We start from the raw sequence: 19,321 nt of genomic DNA on the forward strand, positions 1-19,321 counted from the left end.
AAATTCACAGATTTATTTGTTACAAACCCAGGTTTAACATATCAGTAAATGTTCACTTGCTAAGCGCCAAAAAAAAAAACTGGGGGCAATAAAAAAGAGGGGTGGCATTTAAAAAGTTTGCGCACCACTGTCCTATAAGTTTAGTCCATATATTTAAATTGAGTACGGGTGCTGTGTTAATAACCATTGTATTAAAATTAATTCTCGGATTCATAATTACTGTTACAACCACTGCTGCATTTTTACTGTATATAGGGGTGCTTTGTCAGTTCATTTATTATTATAGTTTATTAACATATGTCTGCCTATTGCTTTTCTGCTATTTATTCTGTTCATTTTATATTGACATAAGTAATATTTTATTATTTGTTTATTTAGCAGATGCCTTTATCCAAGGTGACTTACAGATACAGAGTCACTTACAATTACGTCTCACCCGAAAGACGGAGCACAAGGAGGTTAAGTGACTTGCTCAGGGTCACACAATGAGTCAGTGGCTGAGGAGGGATTTGAACCGGGGACCTCCTGGTTACAAGCCCTTTTCTTTAACCACTGGACCACACAGCCTCCTGTGATTGGCCTTGGAATATTGGGTCTGGTGGTCAACTCTTTCTTAGAGAACACTCTCAACTAGGATGGCTCTTGTGTCACTTGGCAACTTCACTGGTGAGGAAAATCACCAGAGAGCAACGAAACAGGGAAAATTGGGACACCAATGGTCAAGCAACAACATTTTAGGACTTCCACAAGGGTTGTAGAGGTCAGTGTGGTGGTGGATGGCTTTCATCATCAAGAGAACTTTAAAACTGAATAATGCTACATTTTCATAGGTATACATAACTTCTTGATGGAAGGCTCCAACAGTTTTTTGTTGCATCACTGTGTCCCATATGGAGGTTTGTGTGGCAGTACCAGCATTCAGCACTACTTTATGACAGCCCTGTGTATAAAATATATTTAAACAAAGTGTACCTGACTCATGAAATGACAAAATTGGTTATTTTCAAAGCTTGTACATAAAGCCTGAACGTAACACATCAAATATTTGATATATGGCTTTTTTTTTAATGTAGCGTGCCCAATTAATTCACCCCATATCTTCTCCCCAATTAAGCATGTCCAATTATGTTCCATCACTGCAGCAATTTCCCATACAGCTCAGGAGAACTGAAGCTTCAGTGAGCATCTTCTGATCCCACTTTCAAGCCTTTTTTCTTGAGACTGGATGTCAGTGAGCTAGCAGCATCTGGTAGAACGATAAGAGGAAACAGTCCTTGCCCGTTTTGCATTCCTGAGCCAATGGAACACTCCTTCCAGAATAACCCGTGACAACTGACTTTCACAGGCAGGACATTGACCTGCACTCCCTTGACTGTATGATGCACCCTGCTCACAATGTGGCCATACTTTTACCAGACAAGTCCCTCTGGAACCCCCACTATAACGTCTTTTAAGTTCAGTCGGGTAATTAATTTCTCATTTTTTGTAACTTAGTTTAAAATTAAATGTTTTGTACCCTTTGAGAAAAAGAAAAATGGCTCCAAAGCTTTGAAAAATGTCTCCAATATATGCATGCATGTGTATATGCTATACAAACAAACTCTGACATCGACACATTTTTGTATCCGTCTCACCTTAAATATAACAGTCGATTTAAATGTAACTGACCTGCATCACAGAAGAAATAATTAAATACTTTCATCCCACATAGTTTCACTTCTCTGTCCTCCTATAACATTGGACTTTGAAAAGCATCTTGAATTTGAAAAGAAAGAACAATCTGCCTTAAGGATCTCTGTGTTCAATTCTCTAGGTTTTCAACATTTTAAAATGAAATATTAGTTGTTAACAAAAGCCTGAAATGTTTAGTACACAATACATTTAACAATATGCTAAATTGTTTTGGGTTCACTTTGGTAGTATGTCAAAAAGCTGACAGGTTACCACTGCCTATAGAAACATTGTAAATTATAAATGTCTTCATCTATTTCTTCATAATGTCCCCTTTGACACTGGCATGCTCTGCCTGGGTTGTGAGCCGGTGTCATGCAGCAAAATTCACATGACCACCCTTTCAGCTGTTCAGTTTCTGTGGATTGAATCGTCGGCCCAGATGTTGATTACAGCAGATGTTTCTTAATCCCTGGTGCATTCTGGCTCATGGTGTGTCTGAATCAACAGAAATATGGCTAAACAGAAATGTTCCTTATGGAAGTGAAACCTTCACGCAGGCGTGGCTGTTTGTTACTTTGTCGCTTACGAACGGCTATCATACATTTTGTCTCGCTTGACCCGGGTCAAAGCGCAATGATCCACATCCTGAGGTGAGTTGCTGCCGACCCGGGTATGCCCCGGGTACATGGTTTCAGGTAGCCAGGACCGGATCAGAACATTGGTATGAGCGCCAGTGTGAAAAGGGCTAGTATAATTAGTGTATTATGTACTGCATGCAACAGCAAATTCAGTTTCATTAAACACTTTTGTGAGGGTTCAAGTACCCTCTCTTCTAAAAACATAAACTCTGAACTGACTATTGTGTTTTAACTGATTGAACATTGAACATAAAGGGACTGTATTAGTAACACAATGACAATAACAGCGCTGGAATACTGTACTGATTTAAATGCACATGTATTGTTTAAACTGGCAGGTGTTTCCGCGGGTGCAGGCATGACGGGTAGAGAGAAAAAAAAGAACAGAAATCAAAATGTTAATTGAAAGGGGTGCTGAGTGCTCAGTGCATATTTCCCTGAGAAGGTGCACATTCTCGGAAAAATGAGTAATTTGTATTTCGTAACTGAGTTGTTTAAAGAAAGTAAAACTAAACTCAAATAAAAAATAAACTAAAATATTTACCGTTTTGTGAATGGCGTTTAGTCAGTGTGTTGCTTGCACAAGTTTTAAGATTAAAAAGTACAACAAAAGACAATCGTCTTTTGTTGTATTGGATAATGTATTTGGGAGACTGTGGAACAAATGGCAGGTGTGTTGAGGTCTAGATTGAGAAGCACAAGAAAGACAATGGCTGCTGGCCACATGTCTGAACAAAGTCAGGGCTTTTATCGTAAAAAATAAATTCATTAAGCTGTAAAAAAAAAAAAAAAACTAAAACAAATACCAAGGAAGAGAGACATGGCAGTCAGAATGCAGACCTACAGGGGATACACAACCAGGCTGGCCCCACTGCGTGACGCCACATCATGAGAGAAGCAGTGTTGCCTGCTGTACCTTCTGAGGCAGCACTGTTGTTTGGTTTGGAAAAGTGGAGTTACACACAAACAAATGATTAAAAAACAAAAAAAAATTTCCAATCTTTAGATTACAACCAAGCGATTTCATATGCCTCTTTTGTTATGAGTCAATAAAATAGCTGAATCTCAATAACAGTGACCATGCTTATTATTCATAAAACCACATTACTAACCATGAAGGGACCATGTCAATCTGAAGAGATTAAAGGATCCACAGTGATTGCTGAGTTTGCTACAGTGGAACAGAACCTCGAGGGCATTATCAGTCAAGAGAAGAACCTTTAGAAATACAGCAGGACGCAACAAGGATTTTATTGTGCTTTAACACTTGGGCTGAAGTAGTGTAGCTTCAATGCTGCTGCTGCTAATACAGAACTTAAAAGTAAATGGTAGTTAAGGGAACACGACTGCTGCATTGGAAGGTGGCGGTGTGATCAAGGATGTCACTTTCTAGATGGCAGTCGACCTTATTTGACAAAACCATGAAGAAAGTGGTCCCTAAAGACCTCAAATTGCATTGTAATTTAGCTGGGGGTTCAGGGATTGCAATGTTCCACATTCCTATTGTTTTTCAACCAAGTGCAGTTTAAGATTTTAGGTGAATAACCGCCTGAAGAGCTGAAATGTTTGACCTTGACATGGCTATTATCGTCAAGAGGGTAAAAAGGAATTTAATTTCTAGCAGTGGTTGCTCTGACATGATGCTTTGCATTTTAAGATAAAGGTGTCTGAGACAGAATCAAGACTTGTGGGGCGGGTGTGTGTGTGTGTGTTTGTGGGGGGGGGGGGTCTTGATTGGTTTTTATTATTATTGTAGACCATGCTTTTGGTATCCTGTATTTAGCAAGTTGTCTATTTTAATGACTTGTGTTATTAGAATTAAATAAATGTATGTTATTGTTTGTAAGCGATGTTTTATATTATTGTACATTTTTAATTCATATGCACTTAATTGTAATCTTTTAAAAAAGAAAGCCTCCAGCAATGCACTATTTGCCGTTCACAGTGCTAGGTAATAAGCAGTGTCAGAATCGAGTCAAAAGTCACTGGGGGGAATGCTCAAGTCGAGTCGAGTCATTTATTTGGCTCGAGTCAGTTCGAGTCATTAGTTCTGACACTTAAAAAGAAAAGAACATTTAAAGTAAAAATACAAAATTGAGATGCGATTACTTGGCCTATTTATAAGCACGTTTTCTTATTGACCATCCAGAGGCCCTTTTACCTGTGCTCAATTGGGTTGAATGTACAGTAATGGATACCACAAAAAAAAAATGCATTAAAAAAGCAAAACATGTTTTTTAAGTTTATAAGCTTGTACATGAGTTTGGATTTGCAAGTGGTAGTTTGGATTTTAAAAACAACTTGTAATTTCTAAAAATATGGCTTTTTTGCCAATTCTTAAACCAGACAACAAAGACTTACCCCCTTTTCTATCGCATTTAAGTTTTAAGCTTACGTAAATAAAAAATCTATCTATTGGCCTACCAAATAAGTATTGATTGGTAAGAAATAATATAAACAGACCAAAAAGGATTTCAGTTATTTTAGACACAGTTTATTTTAGTTTGGCATTTCTCAGTGCTGGCAGATGCAGGCTGCTTATTTCTCTCCCTGTCTACTCCATAGTTTTTTTCAAACTCGCCGAGCGCAGATTTACCTTCCATGCTGCTGACGCTCTTCTCTGTCTCCATGTTGTCACGTGTTCCTCTCACTGATGAAGAGGCAGGGCTTGTACGCATTAGTAGTAGTGCTGCAGTTATTGAAAACGAAACTGATCGTCGAATTTATTTTAACATAGGAGGCTGTGTGGTCCAGTGGTTAAAGAAAAGGGCTTGTAACCAGGAGGTCTCCGGTTCAAATCCCACCTCAGCCACTGACTCATTGTGTGACCCTAAGCAAGTCACTTAACTTCCTTGTGCTCCGTCTTTCAGGTGAGGCATAATTGTAAGTGACTGTGCAGCTGATGCATAGTTCACACACCCTAGTCTCTGTAAGTTGCCTTGGATAAAGGCGTCTGCTAAATAAATAAAGACTATGGCTCGAGTCAAGTCGAGACTTTTGGGCCGGGACTCGAGTCGAGTTGAGTCACTGACTCGAGTCATTACAACTCTGGTAATAAGGCATCCTTAAAAAGTGCTGCAGATTGTCCTGCGTGTGCAGATAATGAAGGGGAAACACACGCACCCTTTACATTTGTGATTAGGGCTATGTGTATATGTTCAGGGCTAGAATGTATTTAAATCTGGTTCTGCATGTCCAGTCCATGTATTCACAGTCATATTTTAAACACCCTTTGTAAAAGAAATGTTATTTTTCTTTGTGGATTAATTATCTTTACATATGAGTTCACAGACATTTCCATTTCTTATAGGCGTCGACCACCTCATTATAAGAGTTGTTAATTGTGAAACAAACTGACCCAACCCGGAACCGACAGTTATTTACCCGACCCAAAGTAAAACAACTGTTATTAGAGCCGGCCTGACCCAAACAACAAGTGGCACATGTTTCCTTTCACTGCACTACTACAGTATTAAAGCAGCAGCCGTGTCATCTGGAAGCCTGTCACAGTGTGAACTACAGGCAACGTTTATTCCATTGTGAACCTACATAGAGGACTGTAACATTAATTCATTAAATAAATAAAATGTTTTTGTGTAAAAGTACAATCTCGTAAAAGTGTGATTATATTACAAACAACAAAAGTGCAAATGGAATTGAGAGGTAATATTTGTGTTTTGTAAAACACATAAGAACAGGCTACTAAAATGTACTATTTAAGAAAACTATATACAGTCCACAAAAGTGCAAATACAATTAAAGTTAAATATTAAGTATTAAAGTAACTTTTGTAACAATATACAGTGCCTTGCGAAAGTATTCGGCCCCCTTGAACTTTGCGACCTTTTGCCACATTTCAGGCTTCAAACATAAAGATATGAAACTGTAATTTTTTGTGAAGAATCAACAACAAGTGGGACACAATCATGAAGTGGAACGAAATTTATTGGATATTTCAAACTTTTTTAACAAATAAAAAACTGAAAAATTGGGCGTGCAAAATTATTCAGCCCCCTTAAGTTAATACTTTGTAGCGCCACCTTTTGCTGCGATTACAGCTGTAAGTCGCTTGGGGTATGTCTCTATCAGTTTTGCACATCGAGAGACTGAAATTTTTGCCCATTCCTCCTTGCAAAACAGCTCGAGCTCAGTGAGGTTGGATGGAGAGCATTTGTGAACAGCAGTTTTCAGTTCTTTCCACAGATTCTCGATTGGATTCAGGTCTGGACTTTGACTTGGCCATTCTAACACCTGGATATGTTTATTTGTGAACCATTCCATTGTAGATTTTGCTTTATGTTTTGGATCATTGTCTTGTTGGAAGACAAATCTCCGTCCCAGTCTCAGGTCTTTTGCAGACTCCATCAGGTTTTCTTCCAGAATGGTCCTGTATTTGGCTCCATCCATCTTCCCATCAATTTTAACCATCTTCCCTGTCCCTGCTGAAGAAAAGCAGGCCCAAACCATGATGCTGCCACCACCATGTTTGACAGTGGGGATGGTGTGTTCAGGGTGATGAGCTGTGTTGCTTTTACGCCAAACATAACGTTTTGCATTGTTGCCAAAAAGTTCGATTTTGGTTTCATCTGACCAGAGCACCTTCTTCCACATGTTTGGTGTGTCTCCCAGGTGGCTTGTGGCAAACTGTAAACGACACTTTTTATGGATATCTTTAAGAAATGGCTTTCTTCTTGCCACTCTTCCATAAAGGCCAGATTTGTGCAGTATACGACTGATTGTTGTCCTATGGACAGAGTCTCCCACCTCAGCTGTAGATCTCTGCAGTTCATCCAGAGTGATCATGGGCCTCTTGGCTGCATCTCTGATCAGTCTTCTCCTTGTATGAGCTGAAAGTTTAGAGGGACGGCCAGGTCTTGGTAGATTTGCAGTGGTCTGATACTCCTTCCAATTCAATATTATCGCTTGCACAGTGCTCCTTGGGATGTTTAAAGCTTGGGAAATCTTTTTGTATCCAAATCCGGCTTTAAACTTCTCCACAACAGTATCTCGGACCTGCCTGGTGTGTTCCTTGTTCTTCATGATGCTCTCTGCGCTTTAAACGGACCTCTGAGACTATCACAGTGCAGGTGCATTTATACGGAGACTTGATTACACACAGGTGGATTCTATTTATCATCATTAGTCATTTAGGTCAACATTGGATCATTCAGAGATCCTCACTGAACTTCTGGAGAGAGTTTGCTGCACTGAAAGTAAAGGGGCTGAATAATTTTGCACGCCCAATTTTTCAGTTTTTTATTTGTTAAAAAAGTTTGAAATATCCAATAAATTTCGTTCCACTTCATGATTGTGTCCCACTTGTTGTTGATTCTTCACAAAAAATTACAGTTTCATATCTTTATGTTTGAAGCCTGAAATGTGGCAAAAGGTCGCAAAGTTCAAGGGGGCCGAATACTTTCGCAAGGCACTGTACACCTACTACAATATGGCAATATCTACTCTATCTTTTCCTTTAAAGCTGTAAAACTACACACTTGCCTTTTACTTAATATTCCTGCTCAAAAACAATAAACTGTTGAGGACGATGTTCCTAAAGATGCGGTGCGGCAATTCTCCAGTGTACGACCAGCAATGCTAAAAGATGAATCACAAGCAACACTTGATGCTGAACACAGAATCTTAATGCCAGCTGGAACATCAGGGGGAATTGTTTTTCATGTGTTCTCCAAAATGACAGAATATCTCTGTCATCATTCAGGGCAACTTCCTGTTCTAAGTATGTTGAGACTTCGTCTGCTACCTGTTCTCCCACACCCACATCTTCCCACAGACTAAATTCAAGCTGAGATGCACAGCTTGAGCCTGTTCGATCTCCTCTTGGATTGGAATCTACTGCTGGGACATGACCTTCCTGTGTTCTGTTGCGATCAGTCCCAGTTTCCGCTGTTGCAGTAAACTTTGCCACCTCAACCCTAGCTCTTCTATAGCTCTCTTCCCTCTCTTGGTTGTTAAAACATCCATAGTTGTTTGAACTTCGGCCACAGCAATACTGCCAGCATAGTGTGATGCCCAAGTGCAATTCGGTCTGCAATTAGTGATTTGCAGCGTTTTTTTCAGGATCTTTAGCGCTCTTATGTCAGACGGAGAAGGCTGGCAATGAGTTAACAGATTCGTCTTCCACCGAGCAATGAGGTTGATAGTAGGATAATTTGACCCACTCATTTCTTCACTTGCACGTTTAAATGGTTAGAGAAAACAAACAAGTAGCTGAAGCAAGTCCTTACTGATGTTGCTTATTCTGTGCATTTCGCCGTGGCTCAAGAGAGGCATTTGAACATCTTCAAATGATTCCAGCACTGATTCCACCAACTCAAACTTTGTATTTCACCGAGTTTCACATTCTTGTTTCAGTGAGCGCTTCAAGTTTACTTGCAATCCTGAATGTTTAAAATAGGTAGCCAATGCCTTGCATTGCTCAAGGCAACTGGTCAAGGGCTGCAATGCTTCTTCTGTTTCTTTGCTCTTTTTCAATGTGTGCTTCAGAATTGTATTAAGCACATGTGCAATGTCCATTGGCCTAAAGCTGCTTGAACATTGGCTGCCTGGTCACTGACAAACACAAGATTGTCGATTTCTTCAGGTGACAATCCAAAGTCTGATAACTGCTTTACCATTTCCGATTTTATGTTTGCTGCAGTTTTTGATAGGTATGGAAAAACAGATGTACAAATCACACGAGATTGCAGATTCCAGTCTCCATCGATAAAATGCAGTGTTATACACATGTAGCTGACTTTTCTGTAATCATCTGTCCACATGTCGGTTGAAGCCCCACAGGCCGATGTTTCTGAGATTGCCTGTTTGATCACTGGCAAAATTTCTGCTTTTATCATAGCACATTTTTCATGACTGAAATGAGAGATGGTCACTGCAGAAGGAATGAGATCTCCTGCATTAACTTTTCCATGTGCAGCTATGTCAACAAGTGACTGCGCAAGTTCTAGAGAAGACAAGCTTTCAAACATTCGAAAAGGTCACCAATCTTTTGCACAGATTTTAAGGCATTTGTCTTTTATGGTTTCCTTATATTTTGTAGGCACTGTACCTGATCTGACAAAAAATGATGTAATATGTGCCTGGGTTCATGTCATTGCTTTAATGCATCCCTTTTTATATTTCAGAAGACTCGAAGTTCCAGTTTTAACTGCATTGTATCGCAGCAGGGTTACGCAATCAGTATATTTAGCTGCACTGTTTTCCTTTCTTTGTCCACAATGACAACAAATGTTCCCCAAACTGCAGATTTTTCGGAGAGCTTTTCCACCAGGTATTCGTATTTTTCTAGTTTTATTTTCATGTCCTTCATAAACACATCCATTCTTCTGACTGATCTGACGTGTCTTGCGCGTGCAATCCATACCCGACCCGAGTGTTGCTTGACAATTTCAGACCCGAAACCCATTCGGGTCTGGGTCGTGTCTCAGGTCCGGGTAGACCCATGAAGACCTCTACATCGAGGCACATTGCGTTGTGGCCACCCTCCCACTGGGAACATCTTGAAAAAAGGTGCTAGATTAATAGTAGTGTAGTGTCTGACAAAGTACTCCATTAGTGCAACAAAGGAGTTTTTTTTCAGCATTGCTCACAGCAAGGCAAAATCAACAAGAAGAACAAATGGCCTTTAGGATCAACAAGGCCCTTGCAATACAAGACCGGCTGAAAAAAGAACTGGTATTTGTAAGAAAATCGATGAAATACTCTGATGCAAAATATTCTCTTTCACAGAACTTAAATATACTCCTACTGATTTAAATCACACACGTTATACAGAGTAGTGTGCAAAACTATGGGGCCACCCTTCTTAAAATTCCCTTTGGAAGCTATAAACAAACTGGAATGTAAGCAAAGTCTGCATTCTAAAGAAGCTGTGTGCACAGAACTATGGAAGAATGCAGTAAACATCCATATATAATCAACAATAGTTTACATGTTGTCTTTCAGCGATTATCCTTTCTATTTCATGTATTTTCTTTTTGATACTCTCTTGTTGTATACTGTAATAGGTAACTTGACATATTATTTCTTTAACTGCTGCCTTTATCCAAGGCGACCCATCTATTTATTGATTATTGATTATTATTTATTTTGCTTCAGTCTCAAATAACTCAAGATATTTTAATGCAGTACATAGGTAATAATATTTATAATGCTGTATTTATACAACACACTGGGAATTAAGGCTTAGGCTATTTGAATAGGAACGGAATAAAAATGCCAAACAAGATTTATATTTATAGCTGAAACTGCTTCTGAACAAAATAAATCTATAAAACAGTTAAACAAATAGTAAAAGAAAAAACACTGGTTTAATAATGCAAATGTTTGATTTGCATTAAATAAAAACTGAGACCTTACAAAAGAATCCAGTACCGATTAGTGTCAAAGGTATCTTGTCTTTCGTAATAATTATTATTTATTATTTATTTCTTAGCAGATGCCCTTATCCAGGGTGACTTACAATTGTTACAAAATATCACAGCACAAATTATCACATTATAAAATATCACATTACAAAATCATAATACAGATAAGAGCAGTTATGAAAGTACAATAAGATCAAATTCAAGTAAGATCAAAATATAACTTATAGTAAATATTTGCTTACAATAAAACTTCAAATAATTGCCGGGTCTCAAATAATCGCCTGTCTCCAATATGCGCCGGGTCTCTGTCATTGCCATTAAACTGAGGAAGATGAGGAGGAGCTTGAGCGTAATGAACTGCTAATAAGTGACAGCGATGAAAGTGACTCTCAGGATTAATAAATAATAATAATAATAATAATAATAATAATAATAATAATAATAATAACAATAGTAATAATAGAAAATGTAATTTAAGGTAGGCCTACATGTAATGCATATTTGTTTAATGCAGTTATTACGTTATTAAAAGTTTTGATCATTTTAAGTGTGCTGAAAGTAAGCCATATACCAACCTTTTGGTGTATTTTAATGTGTTTTGTTGTATTAGCAATGTAAAAGTTTGAGATTAAACAATACATTATTTTTGATAATGATACTTATTGCTTTTATTGTTAATTTTTAAAAACATTTTAGAAGTTTGTATTATTATTATTATTATTATTATTATTATTATTATTATTATTATTATTATTATTATTATTAACAATGGTAGATCTAATTCCATTTATAAATACAAATTCGTGCTTCTGCTTGTTCATTTTCTAACATTTTGCATACCGTATCCTTGTTAACCAGTGCTTATAAAAATATGAGTATGGTTACCTATAAGACTAAAATCAAATACAAGATACAGTAAGTAGTTATAGTTAGGAGCAGTAGTTGAATGCGGCAAGGTATGAAGCAATTCAGTGTTGGTACAAGCTGATGCAAGAACTGGTACAATTGGGTGCCATATAGTCCAGTATAGTCGAGAGTTGTGAGGTTTACAGGTGCTGTCTGACAGGTGTGTCTTAAGGAGGCATTGGAAAGTGGTCATGGACTGAGCAGTCCTGATATCCGTGGGTAGGTCATTCCACCACTGAGGGGCAAGGGTGGAGAAGGAGAGGGCTCTGGGAGCGGAAGGGGGGGAAAAGTTAATCTCCTGGTGGTGGAGGAGCAGAGGGGGTGAGAGGGGGTCTAGGGAGAAATGATAGTCTGGAGATAGGAGGGAGCAGAAAGGTCAAGACAGCGATAGGTGAGGACAACAGTTTTGAATTGGATACGAGCAGCGATAGGGAGCCAGTGCAGATAGCAGTGTAGAGTGGGAGAAACGAGAAAGGGAAAGACAAGGCGAGCAGCAGAGTTTTGGATGAGCTGGATTGGATGGATGGCAGAGGTAGAGCGACTGGCCTGGAGGAAGTAGCAGTAGTCAAGGCGGGACAGTACCAGGGCCTGAACTAGGAGCTACGTGGAGTAGTCAGTGAGGAAGGGGCAAATTCTGTGTATGTTACTGAGGAAGAAGTGACAGGACCGTGCCAGAGTCGAGATGTGCTGAGAGTAGGAGAGGGAGGGTTCAAGGGTGACACCAAGGTTCTTGGTGGATGAGGCAGGAGAGGGTGGTGGATTCAAACAGAATTGAGATAGAGAAATCAGCGGTGGGGGAGGAAGGGGGGGAGAAAAGGAGGTCTGATTTGAAGAGGTTGAGTTTGAGATGATACGAGTGCATCCAGAAGGAGATGGCCGAGAGACAGGTAGAGATACGGGAGGAAATGTCGAAGTCAGAGGTGGGAAAGGAGAGGAAGATCTGGGCATCATCAGCATTGAGATGATACGAGAAGCCATGGGAGTAGATGAGGGGACCCAGGGAGTGGGTGTAGAGAGAAAACAGGAGGGGTCCCAGGACTGAGCCTTGGGGGACACCTGTTGAAAGAGAGCAAGATGCGGAGGGTGAGCCACGCTAGGACACCCAGTACGTGCGATCGGAGAGGTAGGAGGAGAACTAGGCAAGAGCAGTGCCAGAGAGTCCCAGGCAGCATAGAGGTCGAGGAGAATTAGGACAGAGGAGAGGGAGGCAGCATAAGCAGAGAGTAGAGAGTTTGTGACGGGGAGAAGAGCAGTTAATAAATCAGTAGCAATATTTATTTAACAAAGAAAATGTGAAACTATTATCTATTTTTCCATCTTTTTTGTGGACCCGGTGTAACAGTTGGAAATACCTAGGTTTTTCCAGTGGGCTAGTACATTAAAAATATTCCATATATACCAAAGTGTACATGACTTGAATGGATTTAATCTTTCTGTTTTTAGTAAGAAGGCGGCATTAGGCTGATGGACAGAAAACATGTATGCTGCAGAATTTCCTAACCCTTTTCTCACAGGAAACTCTAATAAATGTAAAGACTTATTGGCAATGTAATAGGAATATGGTTTAAGAAGTAATTTGCAACATTGAAATCAGCATTCATTTTAATTTTCTCAAGACTCTTGATGACTTTATAGTGCTAATTATGCCTATTACTGTGTCATTTACTTCCGAATGTTATGAGTGTTCCCTCCTGAAATAGAAATCCCCAATTTTGCTCAGTAATGAAGAAAGCTGTTCCATTTCAGTGAGTCTTCTAATATAATGACTTTCATTGGATTATAAAACAATGCATTTAGTTGTACAAAGATTGGTAATGCATATGTTCAGTATAGACTTCATCAGTAAATTACTTCATATACAGTATATCTTTTTTTCTAACTTGTGCGTACTGTGGTCAAGTATGGTAAGATAAATCCATTTGTCAAAGTGGATGTATTCGAAGAATGCATCTCTGCTCTCCCTGCTCTCCTCTGAGATAACAGATACTACTGTGGCTAATGGTCTCTCCTCGCTCCCCCTGGATCTTGACTTGAGACTGATAGTCATCACTGCCCTATAGGAGCCAAGGAGCTTATTCAGTGTAAGTTTTTACATGATTTTTTTCTGAATTTAAATAATAGCAAAATATTTTTTATCTGTACTCAGAATTGCCATATTCGTTATGAATATTAATTTGTACTTGTTGCTCGGCACAGCTGTTTGAAACCTATGGGTGTACTTATCTACAGACAGTAAACCCAAATTGTTTTTTGTTGAACTTTACCAAGGTTAAACTTTAACTATATACATTGTAAATTGGCAAATTAACATTTTACACAGATGACATTATACGGACGGACACCTATGTGTGTATGTGTAGTGAAGTTTTATCTTAAGACCATATACCTTTTGCAATACATACTGTATACATTACAGACACTGTGACCGCTAGTTGTCACATCATTCAGCTCTTCTCCTATCTTATTTTCCAGGCTTACTAGGAGCTGAAATATTTATAGATAACGATCAATGCTTGTTGCTTCTAGCAACATTTTAATTACAAGGCCTATTGGATTATTTGAGCTGGCTAGGCTGATAAATGATGAATACTCAACAATGAAAGGTAAATTATTTCCCTGCAAACATACATCTATGATGTCAAAAGTCTAACAGTGCTGTATCTGACAAAGCACCTCAATGCATCTTCATGTTATTTGGTGCTTGCATGTAAAACAATAACATTTTTATGTTTGCTAAAAGCCATATTCAGAATTGTATACATTGTACAGCTCAATACTGTCTCACTTCCTCAAAGCTTATTATTATTATTATTATTATTATTATTTGGTAATTTTAAGGTACAGTTCCTATGTTCCTATTATGGCAACGTATATTTTAGTTTCAGTTGAATAGAAAAGAGTACAGGGTTTCCCCTTGACTCATGGAGAGACCGAACCGATCGGTCGGCCTCCAGTGCTGGGAAGCAACCATTACCCTCCCCCAAGGGGAACCGAGAGGGGAGAGAACAGGAAAACAAAAGAGAGTTAAGATAGATTTGGCCGGGGGTCCCCTCTGGCTTGCAAAGAACCTTCCTGGCAGAGGAGGAGGCCTGCGCGGATGGGCCTCTAAGGCTGGGAAGTGAGCACTTTCCCCCAAAAGAGGCTCCCTGACTCCCCCAACGGTGTTGAGGGTAGATGGCTCAGCTGCGTTTGTTAGCTGTGTAGCGATACATGAACATAGCGGCACATAAACGAAAAATGCAAGACAGACAATAAAGGCATGATTTGGGGTTTAAATAGGGAGATGGGCAGGTATTATTGGGTGGACAGAACGGGGGAGGAGCCCTAGCTCCTGTCCCCTAAACCACACTCAAGGTTATAAAAAGGCAGAATTGCAGAAGCTCATTAGTGCCTGTGGAAGGGTGGTGGGCAATTCACTGACACACAAGTTTTATTTGAAAACACTGCACTGGTGCCCAGTTTCATTATTTTAGCTGTTTTTTTTCTTTTAGTTAAAAGCTGGCACACTCACGGATGCTCAAAATAATAATGAAAACAAAAGGCAAAATGAAAAGGGAAAATAAAACACAGTAATAAAACTACAAAACAAAAAGTGCTGCTTACGCAGTGCCCCCATTGCCACTAAGCCGGTCAGTATGGGCCTCCAACCTACGCTCAGCTATTTCTATATACTGGGGTGGCCAGAGTTCCCCGTATAACTACACTCGTCCCCTCGGGTACGTAATTATTTCTTTTACTTTTTAAATTATTTTAAGGCAGGCTGTCTCCCTCAGCCGGGCTTGCCTGGTCCTTGTTTACACTGGTGTCTTCTGCCAGCTTCACTGTATATTCCCAAACACGGCCACCCGAATGCACAACAAAGTGCAGTTATGGGCCGAGCAATCCCCCAAGGCCCGCCTCTCAGCTACTCAAAGAGAGGGAAAGCCAACACACCCTCTTCCCCACCTCTCCGTGTCATCGCCATGACTGACAGGTGGATCTTGCGAGACTGCTGCCCTTTTCCTGCAGAACCACGGACACACCAGATAGTCAGCACAGATCTCCCCTATTACACATAAAGAAATACATATTTATTGTGAAACAACGCAATATTATCTTGTAATAACCCACTAAATATTTTTTCTATCTGTGTCGTTAATGAGCTTCCATACAGAATAGTAGTTAAGGCAGTTTTTTTCTGAAAGGAATAAAACTATTTTAACAGCATGAAACTACCAGGATTTCTTGGCATCAAGTGATGACAGACAACATAGCAGGAGAGGTTAATCTGTGTAAAACAAACAGAATACCTTGGCAATAATTTCTTGTGTTTGGCTGAAACACAGATATTTCAGTTTCAGTTGTATTTGTTATATTTAGCCCAGTCCCTGACCACCTTCCGGCATGTGTGTGAGTTTGTAATAGTAAAAACATTAGTAAAACATTTTTTTTTGTTTGCTCGCTTCCATTGTCGTGCTTTTTTTCACACGCATACGTTTTAGCGCATATTTTTGGGGGGATGGAAACATACAGTAGCTACTGACAGTTTCCATAACAAATTCAGACCTCACAAGTTTCTCTTCTCAAAGAGCTGAAACGGCATCAAAGCAGCCGCTGTCATTCAGTTTGCCTATATCAATTCTGAAATTGATGAACACAATAATAAATGGACGACAAAGTACAAGCATTGAAACACAAAGGTGACAGAAGTGTGTGGAACTTATTTTTCTAGGTAAGCCAATTGTTTTACATGTGTATAGTTGTTATATCTAGCGAAACCGTCGTCAGCCAAGGGGGCCTGATCATAACACCACATTGAGCGAAACTGTCGCTGCAGCATCTCTCATCTCTGATGTTTCTGAGATGCAACAAACACTTGTGATTGTATCACAGGTGTCCAGCTCAGTTTGGAGGGATCCTAGTGTCTCTCGGCTTCCACATGTCCCAGCAATATACTTAATCTCTTCCGAGTCAGTACAGGGGTTGCAGCAGTGAGCTAGGTTGAATAATTGGCAATTTCCTAATTGGGGTATAAAAGGTTGTAAAATAATTGCAGATTCAAGTTTCAAGTTCAAAATTCTCTTGATGTTTCCAATTATATGTAAATATTTAATGTAAATGTTTTTATACACCTTTTCAGGCTGTGTAGTGTGTAAGTGGTCTTGGTCTAGGTCTCGGTATGTTTGGTCTCGGTCTTGGTCTTGGTCTCGGTATGTTTGGTCTTGGTCTCAGTCTTGGTCTCGGTATGTTTGGTCTCGGTCTTGGTCTCAGTATGTTTGGTCTTGGTCTCCGTACGTTTGGTCTCGGTCTCGGTACGTTTGGTCTCGGTCTTGGTACGTTTGGTCTCGGTCTTGGTCTCGGTCTCGGTACGTTTGGTCTCGGTCTTGGTACGTTTGGTCTCGGTCTCGGTACGTTTGGTCTTGGTCTTGGTCTCGGTCTCAGTACGTTTGGTCTTGGTCTTGGTCTCGGTCTTGGTACGTTTGGTCTCGGTCTTGGTACGTTTGGTCCGGTCTCAGTCTTGGTCTTGGTTTCGGTACGTTTGGTCTCAGTCTTGGTCTTGTTCTCGATACGTTTGGTCTCGGTCTTGGTCTTGGTCTCAGTACGTTTGGTCTCGGTCTCAGTCTTGGTCTTGGTCTCAGTACATTTGGTCTTGGTCTTGGTCTCGGTCTCGGTACATTTGGTCTTGGTCTCGGTACATTTGGTCTTGGTCTCGGTACGTTTGGTCTCGGTCTTGGTCTTGGTCACGGTACGTTTGGTCTCGGTCTTGGTCTTGTTCTCGGTACGTTTGGTCTCGGTCTTGGTCTTGGTCTTGGTCTCAGTACGTTTTGTCTCAGTCTCGGTCTCGGTCTTGGTCTCAGTACGTTTGGTCTCGGTCTTGGTCTCGGTCTCAGTACGTTTGGTCTTGGTCTTGGTCTCGGTCTTGGTACGTTTGGTCTCGGTCTTGGTACGTTTGGTCCGGTCTCAGTCTTGGTCTTGGTTTCGGTACGTTTGATCTCAGTCTTGGTCTTGTTCTCGATACGTTTGGTCTCGGTCTTGGTCTTGGTCTCAGTACGTTTGGTCTCGGTCTCAGTCTTGGTCTTGGTCTCAGTACATTTGGTCTCAGTCTTGGTCTTGGTCTCGGTCTCGGTACATTTGGTCTTGGTCTCGGTACATTTGGTCTTGGTCTCGGTACGTTTGGTCTCGGTCTTGGTCTTGGTCACGGTACGTTTGGTCTCGGTCTTGGTCTTGTTCTCGGTACGTTTGGTCTCGGTCTTGGTCTTGGTCTTGGTCTCAGTACGTTTTGTCTCGGTCTCGGTCTCGGTCTTGGTCTTGGACTCAGTACGTTTGGTCTCGGTCTTGGTCTTGGTCTCGGTCTCGGTACGTTTGGTCTTGGTCTTGGTACATTTGGTCTTGGTCTCGGTACGTTTGGTCTCGGTCTAGGTCTCGGTACGTTTGGTCACGGTACATTTGGTCTCGGTCTTGGTCTTGGTCTCGGTATGTTTGGTCTTGCTCCCGGTCTCGGTACGTTTGGTCTCGGTCTTGGTATGTTTGGTCTCGGTCTCGGTACGTTATTGTTATCGGTTGCCTCGGATGCCAGTTGAATTTGTAGCTGAAATGGGGTGTTTACGCTTCAACCTGTGTAGCTTCGAATTTTTCTTATTCTTACTGTGAGACAATAGAGAGCTTGGATAATGTCTGTTGGGTTGTTTTTTCTTGTGTACAGTAACCTAGTAACATTCATTCTGGGAGATGTAGTTGTTAGTGGAAGTTTTAAGGGAGGTAAAGAAGCTGTGCAGCAAAGTTGCTATGCGTATTTTTACGTATTCAGTTTGTGCGTATAATTTTTTAATGGGTAAAAACAGCAGGTACTCTGTTTATCTGGACAGCTATATATACTTGCACAAATATATACTTGATTCTTCTGTTGCCTCAAACTTTTGTCTCTTGGTTTAACTGCTTAAACTATTTTCAGTTTAAGCAGTAAGACTTAGCTTCAGTAAAGAACTGTTCCAAGAGAGAACTGCCACTTGCCTCCCTGTATCCTGCTGAGAATGAACTACATGTAAATGTGTTTTTTGCGAATCCTAACAACAATGATCTTGTTGCACACCATAAACCATGTAATATGCTTTGCAATTATCCATTGTCGATGTTGCATCCTCAAAAAAATCAAGCAGGTTAGTTAGACACGATCTCCTTTCCTAAAACTATGCTGACTGTCTCCCAGGAAACTGTTACCATACAGGTAATTTTCCATTTTGGATCTTATTATAGTTTCCATAAGTTTATAAATAATAGAAGTCAGGCTTATTGGTCTCTAGTTACCTGGTTCAGTTTTGTCTCCCTTTTTGTGGATCGGTATTATGTTTGCAATTCTCCGGTCTGTCGGCACAACCCCTGTGTCAAGAGACTGTTGCATGATCTTGGTTAGCGGTTGGTAAATAACTTCTTCCATTTCTTTGAGTACTATTGGGAGGATCTCATCCGGCCCTGGGGATTTGTTTATTTTAAGAGCTAAAGTTATTTAAAACTGGATAGCAACAGGTCGACATGTGGGGCATGTTGTCTGTATCCTCCTCTGTAAAAACTTGTGAAAATATAATCATTTAACATATTTGCTATTTTTTTTCTTTGTCTATGACTTTGCAAATTGTATCTCTTAGACATTTAACATCCTCTTTGAATGTTCTCTTGCTGTTATAATATTGGAAAATACATTTTGGAATTGGTTTTAGCCCCCTTAGCAATGTTCATTTCTAT

The sequence above is a fragment of the Acipenser ruthenus genome, chromosome 2 (assembly GCF_902713425.1).
Source record: "Acipenser ruthenus chromosome 2, fAciRut3.2 maternal haplotype, whole genome shotgun sequence".
Lineage (NCBI taxonomy): Eukaryota > Metazoa > Chordata > Actinopteri > Acipenseriformes > Acipenseridae > Acipenser > Acipenser ruthenus.